This window comes from Vicugna pacos, chromosome 11, assembly GCF_048564905.1.
Source record: "Vicugna pacos chromosome 11, VicPac4, whole genome shotgun sequence".
Classification (NCBI taxonomy): Eukaryota; Metazoa; Chordata; class Mammalia; order Artiodactyla; family Camelidae; genus Vicugna; species Vicugna pacos.
In genome coordinates, this window is record NC_132997.1 from 33,157,460 (window position 1) to 33,174,328 (window position 16,869).

The 16,869-nt window shown below is 37.2% G+C and overlaps 1 long non-coding RNA gene across 1 annotated transcript in view; it reads left to right on the forward strand.

Moving 5' to 3' along the window:
• The window catches only part of LOC140699740 (uncharacterized), a 62,364-nt gene extending 47,872 nt beyond the window's left edge, over nucleotides 1-14,492 (forward strand). The window contains exon 3 of the long non-coding RNA XR_012077989.1: nucleotides 13,848-14,492. This is a non-coding gene — a long non-coding RNA (uncharacterized lncRNA). The remainder of the gene's footprint in view (nucleotides 1-13,847) is intronic.
• The last annotated feature ends 2,377 nt before the right edge of the window (nucleotides 14,493-16,869 follow it).

Below are 16,869 nucleotides of genomic sequence, written 5' to 3' on the forward strand. Positions count from 1 at the left end.
CACGGCCAGATCATACAGACCTTCTAAACTTCATGGAGACTTTTGTCAAGGTCGGTGGAATACTAAGGAGTGCTAAGCATCGGGTAACATTAATAGATTTGAGTTGAAGAGATCACTCGGCTAGCAGTGGAGAATGACCTGGGGCTGAGCTAGAGGCAAGGAGAAGAGGGTCGACCCATCAAAATGCAATTGATGTAATTTAGGCTGAGGATAATGGTAATTTGGACAAGGGTTTTGTTGATAGAAGATAGGAGTTCATGAATTCAAGAGAGATTTAAAAGACAGAATCCACAGGAGTTGATGATGGAGTTGATACAGAGGAAGACATTGAAAGAGGACCAGAGTTGCTATCTACTGCTGCATTACCGTTGGGTCAAGAATTTAGATAGGGCTCAGTGGGGATGGCTTGTCATTGTTCCATGGTGTCTGGAGTCTCAGCTGGGGAACCTCAAATGACCAGAAGTGATGAATGGAACCATTTGGAAGTTCTTCTTTCTCCCTCTGCAGCCTGGACTGGGATGAATCAATGATTTAGTCTCAGCTAGCTCTGTCTACCAGAATGACTAACATGTCCTCTCTATATAGCTTGGGCTTCCTCATATCATGGCAGCCTTGAGGTTGCTGAAATTCTTAAATGGTAGCTTTCTATTAGCATTCCATCAGCTAAGGTGGAGGCTGCATGACTTTTATATTTTAGTCTCAGAAATCATATTCCCTCCCTTCCACTATACTCTGTTAGTTGAAACAGTCACAGGTTTACACAGATTCAGAGATAAGGGACAAAAACCCCACCACTCAGTGGGAAGAATTTCAAAGAATTCACAGCCATGTTGTAAAACCACCTAAGTGCAATTTGGAACTTTCTAATTTTAAGTTGCCTTTGAGTCATCTAAGAGAGGTGGTTGGATATCCTGGTCTGGAGTTCAGAGAAGTCTAGGATGGGAATATAAGTGTATGAATCATTCGGATTGATATGATAATTAAAGTAAAGATGAGAACCTCTCAGAAGGGGATCTGGGTTGCATACCAGTGCCTTGAGGATGTTCAGCCAGTTACTGTTCTGAAAACAAGGGCAAAGATGAAACAGCCAGAGCAGCAGGGAGGAAGGAGAGTGTTACTCCTTGGAAGCCAGGAGAAGCATGTGTTTCAAAAAGGAGAGTAGTAACAGCTTTAAATCTTCCAAAATGTCAAGAATGATGAAGGCAGATTTGAACAGGGCAGCTGTTGTTTACCTTTTAAGAATTACTTTGGTGTTTTAGAAGAAAATAAATCTGGATGCAATACAAAAGATGAGTTACTGCAGAGAGCCTAAAAACTGGAAGAAACTGGTGACTGGTCGATTCTTGCTAAAGAGTAGTAGCTGCATTTCATCAAAACGGCAGTGTCAACTGAATTGTAGAGAGACACACGTAGATGGGTAAGATGCATTTCCCCTAGTTTTGTATATTAAGTTAAATAATTTTTTACCCATAATATTAAATAAAAATTTATACTATTTCTTTCATATAACATTATAGATTTGAGAGATATAAATATTGTTGTCAGATTTGGAAAGATATCTAGGTGCTGTGGGTTTTGTGGAAAAATATCTAGGTGTTCTGGATGTGACCAACATAAGACTGCTAAAATAGACCAGAATTTTTAAATATGAAGGAAATACGCTTTCCATGTCTAGATTCTGTTCTATCACAAAATTTTTAACATAATATTTAGTATTTCATGTAATATAAAAATACAAAAATGTTTGTTTAATGAAAGTTTTCCAGTTTTAAAAATGGACTCAAAGTTAATTACTTAAAATACACACACACACAAGTCTAATATTGTGGGATAAGAATATTTTATCTCAATGTAAATATAAATATACTTCTAATGTACATTTTCATTTGACATTTTATATGCATGTAGTTATTTATCTGATGAATTTAAGATATCTGTCATGAATTCCTAGAAACATAAATTGATATGATCTCATATTAGACTAACAAGAATTTAAAGATTCTAGAAATTTAACTATTTCTAGTATAACTACTTCAAGCATCTTTTAAGAACTTGTTGTACCAATATCAAATGATGTTTAATGAACGGAAACTACAGTGTTTTCTGTCTGATTATTGAGATAAGTCCTTCAAATCCCTGTTGCTTTTATGACTGCTGAGCTAGGTGGCACTTTGTCTGATCCAGTCGCATTGTGTGTGTTCATGATCTGTACTTAGAGCTGCTACTCAATCAACACCAGTCCCAAAGAATGATCACAGTGGTCACAATGACTGGGTCATGTGTTTGGCAGTATGTTCACTTTACATTCACATTCCTGCCAAAACCTGGAAAGGAAATCATAGAAGTGGAAAGTGACAGTTCATCTTTCTGGATAGACTGGCTTCTGTCACAACAGTTCAGTTTAGTGAGAGAAATATGAATTATACACTGAACAAAGTAGCCGAATATGTTACTTTGTGAAGTAAAGATCAATGAACCATTTGATTGCTCTTCAATCTGTTTTCTTCTTTGATATGCAGACTCAGTTTCCCTTTATTTTCCAGTCCCTGTGAAAAGACACTGTTTTTTCTCTGACTTGGTAAGAGGAGATATCCCAAGATGAAGAGACAGAAAAGCAGATTAATGAAGCTACATCGGGGCACTACTTCTGTCTCCATTTTCTCTTTCTTTCTCTTTCTCTCTTTCTCTCTCTCTTTCTCTCTCTCCCTCCTTCCCTCCCTCCCTTCCTCCTTTCCTCCCTCCCTTCCTTTCTTTTTCCTTCTGCTATTTCTTTTACAATTTAACCTCATTACTTTCACCTATTTTCTTTCTCCTGGCCTGTTTCTTTTTTCTCTTCAGTCTGCGTCCATATACTCCATATCCTTTGAACTTGGCAGTTCATTAAATCTCATTGTTGACAATAGATTTGATTGTAGCTGATGACTTTTCTCCTAGAGATGCTGACTCCGGGAATAATGCACAATGTAGAAGATTATTGCCTCTTAGTGTTAGTGATCAAAGTAAGGGAGAAACAGGGAAATCTGGTATTGGTTTGCTTTAAAATAATGATTTGACCTTCTCAATGTTGGCTTGCTATTTGGGGAATTTTATGAGCCCTGTATGCAGTCTTCTGAAATATGAGTAATGTATTGATTTCTCTCAGAAAGAAACAATCTTCCAACACTATAGAGTGTTGTGTTTAGTTATTTTTATTGTATTATATTTAGTTATTTTTATTATATTGTGATCTACACATATACCACATAAATTTGACATAAATTTACCATGCTTATGATTGCTATACAACCAAAAAATAATCTACAAATTAAATACAAAATAATAAATAAATGCATGAACTTCAAAATTTTAATGTAGAAATTTATTTCTCTGGATCCATTTTTGTCTTTATTGCTATCCATTCAGTTAAACAAATTCATAATATGTATGGTAGCATTACAATAGTTTACAAAGAGGTAGTAATAAATTCAAGTTCAGGATAATCTGGTATTTATCAGAAAGCAATACTCTAATGTTTTAATGAAGGAGTGCTTGTTCAGTCTATAAAACTGTCTTCATTTGAAGAAAAAAATTAACATATGATCCTATTAAAATTTGTATTAAATGGGTGTGTAATCCAATTATTTCTGGAATCAGAAACTGGAAAATAGTATCTGAAGTTGGTTTCAGCTCTTCAGATGATAAGGAAAAATTCAATGAAGCACATCATTGGGCTGTTAAAGGCATCACTAAATTTTCTTAGAAATGGATCCTCCATTGTTTTGGACTAGGAACATTCAAACCCTTATGAAGCTATTATTTGGCATTTAGCCTTCACTTGGCTAAATTTGATTTTAGGATTAAACCACTGTTCTTTTCTTTTTAGTCTAAAAGAATAAAGGCAGTGTATTGGACTACCACAAAATGTCATTTTTGCCATGTAGAACCAAAGTCTTGGTTTATTAAAAAAAAGTAAGAAATTATTTTATTGTGGAACTGTCAAATATGAATTATTTATGTAGAAGAGACATTTTATATTTATTTCTCATGAAATGATTTCGCATGAGAACAGTAACTTAGATCAGGCCTGCTATTGGCTCCCAGATATGTTCACCAAAAATTAATTGTGCCCATGATCACTTGTCACAAACATGCTTTTGAATTAGTACAGAAATGTGTACACCAGAATCCTGTAGTAACTTGATAATGAGATGGTGATTCTGATAAGTCACAATAAAGAATTTTTAAAATAAACTTTTAATTTGAGGATAGTTTAAAATTTATGGAAGAATTGGGACAATAGGACAGAGAGTTCCCACACACACCACACCCAGTTTCCCCTGTTATTAATAGTCTATATTGGTGTGGTGCACTTGTGCAATGAATGAACCAGTACTGATTGCTATTGATTGAAGTCCTTAGTTTATTCAGATTTTTCCTAGTTTTACCTGGCATGTTCTTTTTGCTCCAGCACCCAATCCAGGATCCTGCATGACATTTTGTCGTCATGTCTCATTAGGCTCCTCTTGGCTGTAGCAGCTTCAAACACTGTCCTTGTTTTGACGACCTTGAGAGTTTTAAGGAGTACTGATCACGTATTATGTAGAATGTCGCTCCACTGGAATTTGATGTTTTTCTCACGATTAGACTGGGATTATGAGATTTTGTGAGGAAGATCACAAAGGTAAAGTGCCATTCCCATCACATTATATGAAGGGTACATACTATCAAGATGACTTATTACTGTTGATGTTGACCTTGGCCATGTGACTGAGGTGATGTCAGACTTTTCCACTGTGAAGTAACTCTGATCTTCCTTTTTATATGTCACTCCTTGGAAGGGAGTCACTATGTGCAGCCCACACTTAAGGAGTGGGGAGTTATGCTCTACCTCCCTGAACATAAATTACTGGGAATCCTTCTGTACAAGAGATTTCTTTCTTCTCCATGTATTTATTTATTCAGTCATTTATTTATCTTAGTATGGACTCATGGATATTTATTTTACACTTTGGGTTATAATCTCATATGTATGCTACTTAGTTTGTTTTTTGAATTGTTCCAGCTTTGGCCAGTGTGAGCTTCTTCAGTCGTTTCTGGTATCCCTTTGACATTCTCCCACCATTGTGTTGGCTTATTTTAGCATTTTCTTACTTTCTGGCACTACAGGTGCTCCAGGCTAGTCTTGTATATTTGCTTCTCCAGTCTTAGAAGTAGTCATTTCTCCAAGGACCCTGGAGTTCCTTTTATTAGAGAATGGTATTAAAAACCACTCTCTGGGCCTTACATGTGCTCATGGTTACTCAGGTGCCATTAATTCTGGGCCTTCTTAGCTGAAAAAGCAAGGAAATGTGTGTGTCTATGTTAATTTGTGCACATATACATTTAAAAGCGTGGAATTGATTTTTCCCTAGAGCCTCCAGAAGGAACGCAGTTCTAATGACACCTTAATTTTCACTCCATAAGATCTGTTTTGGACTTCTGGCCTCCAAAAGTGTGAAAGAATACATTTGTGTTGGGTTGGGTCTCTAAGTTTGTGATAATTTATTACAGCAATAATAGGAAACAAACACAACTAAAGACAAATGATGTTGAACATTTTTTCATATGTTTATTTGCCTTTGTCTCTGGTGAGAGATCTGTTCTGATCATTTTCCCATTTATTAAATTAGGTTGTTTGTCTTCTTATTGTTGCGTTTTAAGAGTTTGTATTTTTAAAATTCAAGTCCTTTATGAGAGACCTTTTTTGCACATATTTCCCCCAAAGCTGTGGCTTGTATAATCATTCCACAATATCTTTTGTAGAATAATTTTAATAAACTTTTTCTTTCATGAATTGTGCTTTTGGTGTTGTAGCTATAACTCATAAACAAATTTAAAATCATGTAGATTGTCTCCTGTGTTTTCTTCTAGAAATCCTATAATTCTGATTTTTACATTTGGCATATGATCCATTTTGAGTTAATTATTTTGGAAGGTTTGTGCCTAGGTTCATTTTCCTGCATATTGGCCAAACTTTACCAAATTTTAGTCAGGATCCTCTGAGCCTCCTTCTTGACCAGACTTTGACTTTCCCCAGATTGTAGTTTTTAGTACCATTCTCAAAAAAAAAAGTGTGTGTATATATATATACATATTATGTGTGTGTGTGTATATATATATATATGTAGTTTTTTTCCAAATTTGCATAGTTTTTATTTCTTTTTATTTTCTTATTACACTAACTAGGACTTTCAATACTATTTTGAGTAGGAGTGGTCCCACATTCCATATCCTAGCAGAAAAGTACCCAGTCTATCACCATTAATTACATTGTTACTTGTATATTTATTTTTTGTAGATATAATTGATCAAGATGAGTAAGAGCCCCCTTATTCCTAATTTGCTGAGAGTTTTTATCATGACTTGGTATTAGATTTTGTCAGTTGTTTTTATACATCAGTTGATATAAGCATATCATTTTTATTCTTTAGTTGGTTAATATGTAGATTATATTGATTGAATTTCAAATGTTGAACCAGCCTTGCATACCTAGAATAAATCCTACTTGGTTATGGTGTATAAATCTTCTTATACATTGTTGTATTGAACTTGTAACATTCTCTGAAGGAGATTTGTGATTATATTCATGAGAGATATTGGTCTGTAGGTTTCCTTTCTTGTAATGTCTTTATCTGACTTTGGTATTGGTGTAATGCTGGTTCTCAGAAAATGAGTTGCAACTTAGGAAATAGTCTCTCTATTTTTACTTTTTGGAAAAGATTGTAGAGAATTCAAATTCTCCACAGTAGAGCAGTGGAGAACTGCTCTGACCTAGAGCAGTGAGAGTAAGCACCTTCCTCATATGAGAAAGACTAGATGTTCCGTGTTTTACTCTTTGCTGAATGTAATCACTTAGCATATTTTCAGTTACATTTGATTGTATGTGGTTAAAACTATGTGGAAGCTTATTAGTTATTGATTCAGTTTGTTTAGGCTATATTATCTGTTTCTCCTTGTGTGAGTTTTGGCAGTTTGTATTGTTCAAGGAATTGGTCCATTTCACCTAAGTTATGAAATTTGTGGGCCTACAGTACAGTTTCCTTTCTGATCCTTTTAATGCCTGTGCATGATGACACAGCTTTCATTTCTAATGTTGGTAATCTGTGTTTTCTCTCTTTTTGACTTGGTTAGTCAGACCAGAGCTTTTCAGGCTGTTTTCTTTGTAGGCATTGTAGTAGTTTGTTTTTAGGAATTGCTCCCTTTCCTCTAAATTATCATATTTATGTTCATAGAGCTGTTTGCAGTTTTTGTTTATTATTCTTTTGATGTTTACAGGGTCTAAGTGAATATCTTCCTGTTTTCTTTCCTATACTAGTAATCCATGACTTCTCCCCTTTTACTGTGTTCATCTTGCTGGCATTTATCCCTCTTCTTGGCCATTTGAAAGAACTAGCTTTTATTTTTGTTTTTATCTACTATTTCTCAGTGTTCAATTTCATTAGTTTCTGCTATAATTTTAATTATTTCTTTCCTTCTACCTGTTTTAGGCTGAAATTACTCTTCTTTCTTTAGTTGTCTAAGGTAGAATGTAGGTTATGGATTTTATATCTTTCTTCTTTTTAATGTGTGCATTTAATGTTATAAATCTTCAAAACACTGCTTTCACTGCATTAACAAACTTTGATAAGTTATGTTTTCATTTTCATTGAATGTAAGATATTTTTTAAGTTAGAATATGGATTTTTAAAAATATTAAAATTACAATTCAGCATATACTCCTGATTCTTTGGTCTCACTATGGACATCACCATGCTATGTTCTTCTAAACATAGTTGTCCAGATTCCAACTTGTTAGTTAAGCAGATTGCAGTAGGTATCATGAGAGAATGTCATCACTGATTAATCCAGGTTATCTCAAATGTGAGAGTGCAAACTCTTGGGTATTCTCAGAGTCCGAAAGTACTCTATCAGAAATTTTTGTTGCTGTATTGTAACTTTTATTTTTATTTAAAAAAATTTTTGTAGGATAATTAGGTTTGTTTATGTATTTATGTACGTATATGTGTATGTATGTATGTATTTTAATGGAGGGACTGGGGATTGAACCCAGGCCCTCATGCATGCTAGGCATGCACTTCTACCACTGTGCTATACCTTCTCCCTATAATTTTTATTTTTAATTTTAATTTCTACCTCAGAAAAACGTACCCTGCTAAAAGAAACCTTTGGACAAATTGTCTCTGAGATGAAATCAGTCATTTTGTGCCAAAGAACTTCCATATGAGTGCACACCATGAGAAACGATGGTAGTCAGACAGACTTGGGACTCTTTCTGAGGTCCCACAATTACTAGGTAGGTGATTTGGATCCGTTCTAGTATAGTAGGAAAACAGAGGAAATGAGAGTGCTGCTGCTTTCTGATGATGAATTAGTGGTCTCCTACTTTCTATCGCCATAAAACTCTACTCTGATAACCATGTAAAGTTTGACTTTGAGGCTGATCTGTTTGCAGCTTCATTTGATTTGTTTCCTTACATATGTTTTATATTTAAGGGTCTTTATTGTGTATTCTTACTCAGTTTAAAATAGTTACTATATAAATTTTTGGTAAGCCTCTTAAAATAATTTTAACAAAGTAAGTAGAAATGAAGGAAAACTTGGATGAAAGATAAAATATTTTTTTAAAATGCCTTGTCAATCTCAGTTTCCTATTTGTAAAATGGGGAAAAGTTTAACAATTGTCCCCCTACTTTGTTGTGAAGCTTCAGTGTGTTAACAGGTATAATAGTTTCTGGCACATAGTAACTGTTAAGGGATTGTTACTTTCTCTCTCAGTCTGTCTCTCTCCTGCTAGGTGCAGCCTATGTGCAAGGATAATTTAGTTTTGTTTAATTCAAATTTTCGAAGTCCCTTAGACATCCTCACAATTTCCCCCATCCCTATCCTGTATTTCTCCAGACCCTAGTAAGAAATAGACTACATGTTGTATCATGAATGGACACATATTTATGTAGCACATACTATATTTCTAATCCTGGGCAAGGGGCTCTGATACATAGATGAAATAAATGACTTTCTCCTTCCAGAAGCTACAATGCTATTGGATTGACAAGACTATTACTAATAAAATAATTACTGAGCAATGTAAGTCAATATGTTGAATAAGCCCTGAGTGGTTAAATAATGACCTCATGTGAAGTCGCCCACAATGTCCCTTTTACTTTAGGGAGTTTAGAAATAGTCTTCTCAATAGATTAATCAAGAGCATTTCATTATTTGCTTTTATTGGAAGGGACAGAAAATGAGTAGAAACTAAAATGCCCATGTAATTAATAAACACACGATAGCTCAGGTCACTGACCCTGCAAATTATTTTTAAATGCATAGACACATAATTTCTCTAACTTTTGTCTCCTTGGATGATTTTTGGAATGTGATCTCCACTGGAGTGGAAAGGAGTCATTTTTGACTGAATTCCAGAAATAGATGTCCCTACCTTGTTCTGTGCATGTGTGTACACGCATGCATGTACACACACATATACACACATATACAAGGCACAAAGGGGAAGTAAGATCACTGATTTGTGCTCAACTCCAATGCTTAACTTGTTATTGAATTTAAATGAATTCCAATGTCATTCACCAAAACCCCTCAAATCTCTTCCTTCACTTCACACACCTGATGAACTAACACTTGGGGTTTCCCTGAGGCAAAATGTAGCCTAAGGAAAGTGCCACTTGGGTAGGAACTCAGAAAGGGGCTGACTGCGCACCAGTGGCGAGCATGCAGGGACCTGCGTGGGTGTGCATGCTGGTGGTCTTCTTCCCCGGTGGCCCTTCCCGGCCGCCTCCTATCAGCTGCCTCAATGCTTCTCCATCTCAAGTTATTTGTGTTGCCACTGTTAGGATTTGTGCCATGTCTGTGTACCACTTGTATCACTTGTCATTTAATCTGTCCTTTTATTTATGTCATCAAATATTTAATACCTTTATTAGCAATAGTAATATTACATTTTGTGTACATTTATTTCTGCAGATGTAAAACCAGTATCTCATGGCCTACACTGAAGAACCTCTGTTTAGGTACATTCTCAAAATATTTGGGTTAGTTCATGTTCCACTGAAGGTCCACATCTCACATTTCAGGGAGTGTGGACACACAGAAGAAGGTCCACGTGAACAAGGCACACAAAGGCTCAGTGATCTGGCCCTGATTTCTCTCTGGCTTCATCTCTTTCTGAATCATACTTCACATCCCATTGCTTAGCTTTCTTGAATAATTCATATTTCCCCAATTCAACCTATTTTAGAGGCCTAGCTCACACCACTTCTTAGGTGCCAGAAAACCTTTCATTGCTTTGTTTACCTAGAAAATATCTGCACCCCTTTCAGACCCAGAGCATCATCTCTTCTCTGAACCCTAAGGGTAATTTACTCCCTTTTCTCTGTCTCCCCCTTTAATACTTAAATGAACTTCTTTATTTAGGGGTCTCTCTTTCTCCACCAGACTATAAATGCTTTCTGATAACTTGTAGGCATTCAGTGCTTATAGAAGGAAAAAATGAAGGCAGAGAGGTGATTGACTGCCTGAGATAATCTCTGTGGTACCACTTTAGATGAGTGTTTCTGCATACTTGCTCAAGCCTGAAATTCTGCAAATGGAGATATAATTCCTTGCTTGAAGCATCTGTGTTTGCTGTTAAAGTTTAATTCCCCTAGGACTGGAATCACTCCATCATATTAAAGTGTTTGCATATCTGTGTGAAGGTTCTGCATACTCTCTCCAGAGAGTAGGTTTTGAGAGGAGGGTATTAGGAGAGAAGTAGGAATGTGAGAAGAAGACAGCACCAGAAAATCATGAACAATTGTAGAAAGAAATTGTCCATTCTGAGAGTTTACCTATAGCCTATCATACTGATAATTTCAATCAGAGCAGTCTAGAGCAATACAGAGAATCTTAGGTCTTGGAGAAAGTGTTACCCCTGCTCCTGCAAGCTGAATGCTGGCTCCAGGGTACAAGTGGCTATGCATGTGGAAGAAATTGCCTGGGAAGAGCACACTGTCTGGGCTAGTAGTATCCCAAGGATACTCAGTTCCTGATATTTTGAGCAATAGCCAATACTGTATTCATCAAAACTGGCCTGGGAGGCAAAGATGTGGTCCTGTGGGATGGATAAGATGTTCATTGGTTTTTAGATATGCATAGCTCTAAGCTCCTGTGTAGGAGGAAGGGAATAGGAAAGAAAGGAAAATATATTGGAAAATCTAAACCTAATTTCACACTATCACAGCTGAAGATTGTATTTATTTAGGGGTCTCTAAAGGGGTCTGCTTGGAACTGAAATAATATTATAACAAACAGGCAGTGCACCCTTTCAACGTGATTTTCTTTAGACCTCAGGCAGAAGGAAGTGATTCTAGTCTCCAACTGAGGGTTGGAAGGTGTAACGTTTCCAATTTCGAACAAACTCTTAGGTCTTTTTGCCATGTTTTTTTTTTTAATAGTCATTTAATTTTGGTGAAATAGTTTTGTGGAGCTATCTTTCTTTTGTGTTTTTCTTTTTTTGCTTCTTTTAAACCACTAATTTTCACAAATAAAATAAGATCTTGGTATGTCAGTAGGACATCTTTCAAACATCTAAATTGTTTCTATAGTGAAAAAGAAAGAAAGCAATGAAAGAGCCAAGGAAGGCTTTTTCCCAAATTTAAAAGGATTATTACTATTTTATTTCTATAGGTAAATCTGCTTCTTTTCTACAAAATATAAAGAATTTCTCTCTAGTCTTTAGGAGGCTGTGAAATATCTGATGGCGAGATATGTGAAGGAGGACTGGCTCTCATAGACCATGTGAGTCTGGGGTGGATATTCCTAGCTGTTACATGGATTACATTTCTCACCTTTTTCTCTTTCAAGAATTCTACACAGAGTGAAAAAAATTATAGAACATCACTTTCTCTATACACACATATTTTAATGGCCTGAAACTAGAAATGCAATAGATTGTGGAAACAAATGTCTAAATTAATGAAGGGCCTTGGAAATAGAAGTTTAGTTACCATCACTGCAGGGGCGCCAGCTGTCATAGTTCTAGCTCAGTAGGGTCTTTAATTTGGGGGGTCCTGTTCATTTTCTTTGGAATGCCACATAATACGTGGTTCTCCCAGGATACCACTTAGTAAGAATACCATCCAGACAAGTTCTGTTATTTCTGCCTCTTCCTTCCTTACCAATTCAGGTCTCTAATTATTAACAGAAACTAAGTTCAAGAGTATACTTGAAGCTGGTAGCATCTACTTTTTCCTGTTTGCAATCACAAATTAAATGATGAAGATTATATTCGGAAATCTAAAAATAATTTCATGGTATCACAGCTAAAGACTGGACAAGTCCACGGAATTGACATAATATTATAGCAAATAGCCGGTGCATCCTTTCAACGTGATTTTTAAGATATCTTTATAGCTTCTATTTTAAAAGAAAGATGATACCACGTTTTTATATTCTTTGATGAAAACACAGGAGATACTCTCTAAAGTTCCCATTTATGATGTTGTAGCTTGAATCATGAATTTTGACACAGAAATCATGCAGTTACTCAGAAAATGCAATGCCTGTTTCAACTGTAAGTTTCAGCAAATCCTACTATGCTCCAGAATGTCTAGGCATTATCTTAGGGTGAGACTTTGGACAATAGTTTTTGGTATCCAGCTTCTGTTTATTGGCAAATCCCTTGTCATTGTTATTATTTCACACCAAGAGCCCATATCCTGCTACAAAACACGGTAAGTAGGAGTGTATGTGAAAACAATTTGTGTTGTGAAATTTATATCCTAAAATTCCTTCCCTTTGAGATACGTGAAACCTGAGCTCCTGTGGTTCCGAGGAGCTCAGTACTGTGACAGATTATTTGTGCCTGTGTGTGTGTGTGTGCACGTGTGTGCATGTACACTAGGGAGGAGGGTGCCAGGAAGGCAGTGGAATAGTTTGGAATGGAAGGATTCTCATGACACATGGGCTAATGGAGGTGAAGCATTAAATTTCCGGGCACTCTGAGACACCTTCCCTCTGCCTGCAAACTCCTGCAGATTACCAGAATTTTTCAGAGGAAAAAAAATTTTTTTTCAATTTCCACCATAGCCAGAATGATGCAAAAGCCCAGTGGAACTTGAGCCGGTAGAGCAGGAAGAGGGCGTCTAGTCAGAAGCCCTTCATCATATCTTGTGTTTTGTTATATGCTACGTGGCCTGAACATAATACTTGTTTTATTAAAATCTAAGCATGTTTCCCATTCAGAGAAATGTGCAGCCAAGCAGACATTTTTAAATTGCTGAAGTATAAAAATATAAGAAGATTAAGTGTATCTATCTTGGCCAGATACATGTGGAGTTACGGCTTTATATATAGTGTGTGTGCTTCAAGATGAACAAGGTGACGGTTCCCAGGGCTGCACCACAAAGTAAAACGCTTCCAGGAGGTTTTCATTTCAGCAGTACTGTAAGCAAACACCTACTACCCCAGCCTTTGCTAAATTCTAATTTCACGCTCCAAGCACCTGGAAACTCCCAGGAGTTCAGCTGGGACAGTTAGGACCCAGAATTCCTCCAGAATAATCCCAGGGAGCTTGCTCTCTGGCCTGAGAAAGCTCAGTCCTGGAAGAATCCAGCTCTGCCCTCCACTTTGGGAGCACGGATAGAAAACACACAAAACTGGCAAGATCTGTGCCATTTGACATCCGTGGTTACCCATCCTCACGGGGCCCTTAGCACTCCATGGAGATGCTTATGAGATTTTTTTGTTTGCTTGCTTCCCTACTCTCTGGAATGGCAATTTGAAACATTTTCCACTCAACTCACATCTGCAATTTGCTTTCTTCTTGTTCCTAGCAGACGTCTTACTTGACAGAAAATTAAAATAGGAAACACGAAGGAGAACCACTTCAACTTCCTGCCGTCATATCTACCAATCCACCTCAGTTTGCCCCCTTTCCTTTTCCCCTCCCCTCCTGTCACAAAGTCAAAAGTATGCCTTCTCCAAGTTACCTCTCCTCTTGATGGACTCCTCAAGGCCACAGTCCTTCTCAGAACAGAAAGCTGGGCCACACCCAGCCGGCCTCTTTCCTGGGTTAGAGCCGGGCTTCATCCACCGCGCTCCTGTCTCCTCTAGCCCACCCACTCCGTCCACATTGTAACCAGAGTGAACATGTACCTCACAGCCAGGGTCATGTCCTTGCCTTGTGCTAAGCTTTCTGCTATGGTCTGAATTGTGTCCCACCCCCGCAAAATTCGTATGTTGAAGCTCTGAAGCCTAGTGCCTCAGAATGTGACTGTATTTGGAGATGGAGTTTTTGAAGAGATACTTAAGTTAAAATGAGGTCATTAGGGTGGCCTCCAATCCAATAGGATTGGTGTCCTCAAATGAAGAGCAGAGTAGGACACAGACTCACATAAAGACCTCATGATTACACAAGAAGAAGACAGCCAACTACAAGCCAAGGAGCGAGGCCTCAGCGGGAACCAAGTCTGCCAACACTCCGACCTTGGACTTCAAGCCTCCAGAACTGGAAGAAAATAAATCCCTTGGTTAAGCCCCCCAGTCTCCGTGGCCCTTCATGATGGCAGCCTTAGCAAACCCATCACCTCCCAGCGAATCTCAGTCATCTCTAGGAGAAAGTCCACATGCTCTCAAGGAGTTTCTAAGACCCAGGATGGTCTGGCTCATGCTTACCTCTCCCACCTCCTCCTTGCCCACTCTCTGCCCCTCTCTGCACTCCAGCCACATCAGCTTTTGAGCAGTTCATTGAATCTGCTGTTATCTTCCTTTTTTTCCGAAACTTGTGGATGTACCATTTCGAGTACTTGGAACGTTCCTACTTGCTCACGCCACTCATTCACCTAGTCAGCACCCTCATCTTTAAGTCCCAACTTAAGTATCACTCCTTAGAGAAACCATCCTGGTTCCCTAAGACTAGGTTAGGTCCCTCTGTGGTAATCTTCCATAGAAGTAGTTACTTCTACTCTATAGCTCCTGTCACTCGCAATCATTTTGTCAGAATATGTCTTCTCCAAAAGGCTGTCACCTCCAGGGACAGGAATCATTTCTTCCTTGCTCACTGCTCTGTCTGCAACCTGTGTGCCATGTGTCTGTACTCTATCTGTATTTGAATGAAATAGCAGAACAAACAGGCTAAAAACAGACAGGATCAGAACTTCTGGCAGAAATATAGGCAATGGAGTATTGCTTTGGACATGGCATTAATAAGATTTTGTTATTATCAAAATTCAGTTAGGTAGGTATTAGTTACCAAAGTTGAAATAGCGATGTAATTGCCTGTAGAAAAATGTGCGTTACTAATTCAATTCAGCATATCAGAGGCCAAAGTGATTTTTTATTTTCTCAAACTTATCGAATGTCCAGAATTTGTTGGACTGGACATGCACAGGTCTTATTTATTTTGGGATATAATGGAAACAGTTCTGTGAAGGACCAGATTCTTATTTTTCACCTGGAATTTCTTATTTTTACAGAAACAGTGAAAATGTGTTCAAAATGTGGCCACCATCATAGGGCACATAGTGACGCACATGTGACTGTCACTGGAAATTGGGTTTGCTGCTGCTCTTCATTTCTGGTTTGTACCAGAGGGTGGAAACCCTTTAAAAGAAGCACTTTGAGTTTCAGAGCTTTTTCTTGTAGTGTACTGTGGGAGCTGCTAATCAGGTGGGACTCACTAGCCTGCAAATGTGGAGGAAGCGCAGATGCTAGAAGAGGAAACCTGTGGTTCATGTGCCTAGCCCTTGTGGTCAAGAGGAGGGTGGATTTGACAGCAACACCATGCCAAGAGAAGCCTTCATGGCACCTATGTGATAAGTACAATGGTGCCATCTATTTGTGACTGATATTTTTGATGGCATTGACTATTCCTGAGTGAGCTAGGGACGAAAAGAGTAATGTAGCTGACCATCATTTGCACATTTATTTACATATCAGGGCTTTTGTTCAGACTGTGGCTGAAGCCTGTTTGTACAGTCAGGCATAATGAAGTAAACCTCATTGAGATTCACTTCAGGACATACCCAAACAAACAAGATCTTCATTCTGAGCCCATCCAAATGTCTGTAATTTGGTAAATTACTCATTCTATTTGAATGCATTAGTCATCATTTATGAATGTCAGTGAAATTGAATGGACTTCCCTCAAAGCACTATAGAACATTTCCATCATGCTACAAATGCTTTTTTTTCAAGGCTTTTTTTTTTTTGCTGCTGCATTTTAAATTTCTGATCCATAAGCCAAATAGGTATTCCAGAAAATAAGGGATCATGTCCAAGTAGCTAATGGGTATTTATAAAATATGTTTTTTTAGATTTGAGCAGATTAAGGTCACATCGCATATGTTCAAACGTATAAACCATCTTAATCTTCAGATTTAGTCAATACTTACGAAGCACTTTGAAAATCTTAGTAACATTCAATATAAACAGCTGTCAATAAGAAATAAAATAGAAGAATCTTAACACAATACCTCAATAGCTCATCTTCTCAAAAAAATTTTTTTAAAGTTAGAGTGATGAGAGCTTTTTGTTGAGCATATTGACTCAGAGCAAAAATAAATAAATAAATTTTAAAAGCCTTTAACAGAAATAAGATACAGAAAAACTTTTTGATGCCTTAACGTTTCACGTTCTCTTTAAAGGCAAAGGGTTTTAGCAAAACAGTAAAGAAAGAAGTCTGACAATTTGCCATTCATCAAGTATTTGCAGTATTTTAAAGTTATATCAATTAAAATTCCCTATTCCAGCACATTTTCCTTGCTATGTGCCAGCTATAAGTTTTTACAGTATATTGCAAATGTATGATGAAGACAGGAGATAAGATAAAGGCGTACCATTGATTTCTGAGTGTATTTA